Genomic DNA, 3,703 nt, shown 5'->3' with positions numbered 1-3,703 from the left:
CATGACTAAATACATATTTGAGAAATTCTCAAGCCACCCTTTTTTTTGTGAGAGCAAAAGTATTAAGTTTTTTTTTTTTGTTTTGTTTTTTGTTTTTTAGGCAATTGGGGTTAAGTGACTTGCCCAGGGTCACACAGCTAGTAAGTGTCAAGTGTTTGGTCTGAGGCCAGATTTGAACTCAGGTCCTCCTGATTTCAGGGCCAGTGCTCTATGCACTGTGCCACCTAGCTGCCCCAGAAAAATTTAGAAATCCTATATTTTTAAAATACCATTTATTTTATCTTTTTTTGTATTAAGTTTTTAAGGTGAAAAAGGTTAATAAGTTAGCACTAAAGAAAATGTGGATATAATTTGTAATTGAGAGTTGAATTCTTAAATATCCCAATTCATAAGTCATATTTTTTAGTTGAGAATATATAAAAAATAACATTTACTTAGATATTGTACAACACCTAAACTCATCATGTATTGTTTTAGCAAGTTAAAATAAAATAATAATTTATATGTTATAACATCACAGAACTTATTCTATTTGAAAAATTCATATACTGAAATGCTCCAGGTGTTTTCACCAAGCATTCCACATTATAAAACACTTGTTTATAGGCAACAATTGATCAGTGAATTACTTAACAGTTTAACAACTATTACTAATTTCTATGACTTTAATAGGTCTAAAAACCCTACAAAGTATGACAAAGTTATGAAAAATTAGTGTAATCACTTAAGTGATATTATAATGAAAAAGTACTGAAATAAAAATAACAAATCTGAAACTCTAAGGAAAATTGTGGTCATAATGCAGACCAACTATAGCAGAAAAAAATTGTATGTCATAAATCCCACAGAATTTCACAATAAATTTAGTAGTTTTCCATAATTAACCACTTTGCCATGCTGATAAATATTTAGTATGATTCAGTGGAATCAATTTTATGTATTAATTTTATCTTGTAAATTACAAATTGGTAGCTGTGATAAAAATAAAAAAGTAAAACATCCAAAAGGGATCCTACAATGTTCACCACAAGCTTCTTACAACTCTTACAACTTAATCAAATAGTTTTTTATAGCTCCTTTGATCTGGAATTTTTGGTTGAGAATCATAAAGATGCCACTTCCTAAATGTTTTTCTAGTTTTTGTAAATCACTAGTGATCGGCTGCATTAGTCCCTTGGAGATATTTGTAAGCAAATGCTTCAGATGATCATTTAGAGAAGGCCCAACAACACCACTCCCAATTTAATCTCCTTTCAAACACTTTACCATCTGATTGGGTCAGAGCTGCCTTCAACACAAGAATTGGTCTGAGTAGCAAGGCGTATTTTTTTCCATTAACACCTTCAGTTGAAAGGATTTTTTGAAAACTTTCTTTTTATGCAAATGTGAGTAGATGTTTAGTACCTCTTAGAAATGTCTACTAAAGAAATAAGAAGAGGAACAAATGAAAGAGTTTGAGGAAGTCAGTCCCACTGTAATCTGTGTTTTACTGAACCATGTAGCAACCTGCAAGGAACATATCCTTCTGAGAAAAGAGCAAAAGCAGAAGGGGCTCATGGATGTTCACCAAAGGGATCAATAATTTTAGGGTTAAGTTTATCACTTGGCTGAGGATGAGGTTTCCTTATAAAATCTGGAGGGGTATTGACTTGTTTTGGGGTACATCAGATCTATATTTTACTTGGGAACCTGATGAGATTTTTTGTTCATAGTTTCCAGTTACTGTTTCTCAATAACAAGCTTGGGGCAGCTAGGTGGTGCAGGGGATAGAGCACCGGTCCTGGAATCAGGAGGACGTGAGTTCAAATCTGGCCTCAGACACATAACACTTACTAGCTGTGAGACCCTGGACAAGTCACTTAACCCCATTGCCTAGCCAAAAAACAAAAAAATAACAACAACAACATCAATAGTAGGCTTGCATGAATCTGATTTCTGCTTTCTTTTTTTTTCTTAGTGGTTGCTCTTGATGTCCAGGAGCATAGGTGTCCACCACAGCCATCCTACAACATATCTCCAGGCCCAAATCCCTGAATCCCCTCATACAGACTGTGGTTGTTACAGATGCCAAGACTGAAGACCTCAGACCTGGTACCACTTGAACCAGGACAGGCTGAAGCAGATAAGGTGTGGAAAAAGAGTTAAAGATATCTTGAAGAAAAATGGAGAAGTTATCATTTATTCCAAAGAGGTGAATTAACTTACTTCCAAATTGTGTATCTAGAAAGCAAGACTATAACCTTTATATCTTCACTTATAGTTTTTTTCCCACTTAATATTTTTCCCAATTACATGTAAAGATAGTTTTCAACATTCACTTTTACAAGATTTTGAATTCCAAATTTTTCTCCCTCCCCTCCCTCTTCCCAAGACAGCAAGCAATCTGATATAAGCTATACATGTAACAATCATATTAATCATATTTCCACCTTAGTCATGTTGTGAAAGAAGAATCAGAACAAAAGGGGGGGAAAAGTGAAAATTGTAGGCTTTGATCAGCATTCAGATTCCATAGTTCTTTCTCTGGATGTGGATTGCATTTTCTGTCATGAACCTTTTAGAATTGTCTTGGATCATTGCATTTCTGAGAAGAGTTAAGTCTATCATAGTTTATCATCACACAATGTTGCTGTTACTGTGTACAATGTACTCTTGGTTCTGTTTACTTCACTTAGTATCAGTTCATGTAAGTCTTTCCTGGTTTTTCTGAAATGTGAAGGTTCATCATTACTTATGTTACAATAATATCCCATCACATTCATATACCACAATTTGTTCAGTCATTACCCAAATGATGGGCATTCCTTCAATTACCAATTCTTTGCCACCACAAAAAGAGCTGCTATAAATATATTTGTTCAATATTTTTATACAGGCCCCTTTCCCTTTTTTATGATCTCTTTGGGATACAGACATAGCAGTGGTGTTGCTGGATCAAAGGATCACAGTTTGTTTGTCCTTTTGGCATAGTTCCAAATTGCTTTCCAGAATGGCTGAATCAGTTTACAACTGAACCAAAAATTCATTAGTGTCCCAATTTTCCCACATCTTCTCTGACATTTATCATTTTTATTTTCTGTCTTATTAGCCAACCTGATAGGTGTGAGTTATTTTAATTTGCATTTCTCTAATCAATAATGATTTAGAGCAGTAAATAGAACTATCTTGGTCCAGACAGATAATAAATTTCTTCCTGCCAAACACAAATGTCTTTTTGTGTTAATTTACCATAATAATCTTGATCAATTCAAATACAGATTTATAATTGCTAATAGCAACATTTTAATTTCTAAGGCCCAATACTCTTAGAAACTTAAAAGAAATTATCCACAAATTCATTTATTTCCTTTTTGTTTTCTCCTAAAAGACACATGGTGACAATTCCCAGCTCCATATTACCTTTTCCTCTACTTCCTCAAAGGGCTGGACCAATTCTCAATCCCTAACCTCCCTTTACCTTTCTTTGAGACTTATCAGATAAGGCACTGCCTTAAGCATTCAGCTTCCAATTCCCATCTTCCAGGGATATTGAGCTGCATATACAAGGACATAGGGATAAAGTATTAGAAACAATTTCAAAGCTCACCTATTATCATCAAATTAGCTTAAAACATGCTGGGCTAAAGTATCCTAAATTAAATTGACCTGCTTTTATTTATCTATCTATCTATCTATCTATCTATCTATCTATCTATCTATCTAT

General features: G+C 33.9%; 1 pseudogene; it reads right to left on the bottom strand.

The window, feature by feature from the left end:
* Positions 1 to 1,044: 1,044 nt before the first annotated feature.
* Positions 1,045 to 3,703, bottom strand: part of LOC114039646 — a 33,366-nt pseudogene continuing 30,707 nt past the window's right edge.

This window comes from Vombatus ursinus, unplaced genomic scaffold, assembly GCF_900497805.2.
Source record: "Vombatus ursinus unplaced genomic scaffold, bare-nosed wombat genome assembly UNPS02000749.1, whole genome shotgun sequence".
NCBI lineage: Eukaryota > Metazoa > Chordata > Mammalia > Diprotodontia > Vombatidae > Vombatus > Vombatus ursinus.
Note: the sequence above shows the minus strand (reverse complement) of the source record. Positions and strands in the feature narration are given on the sequence as shown.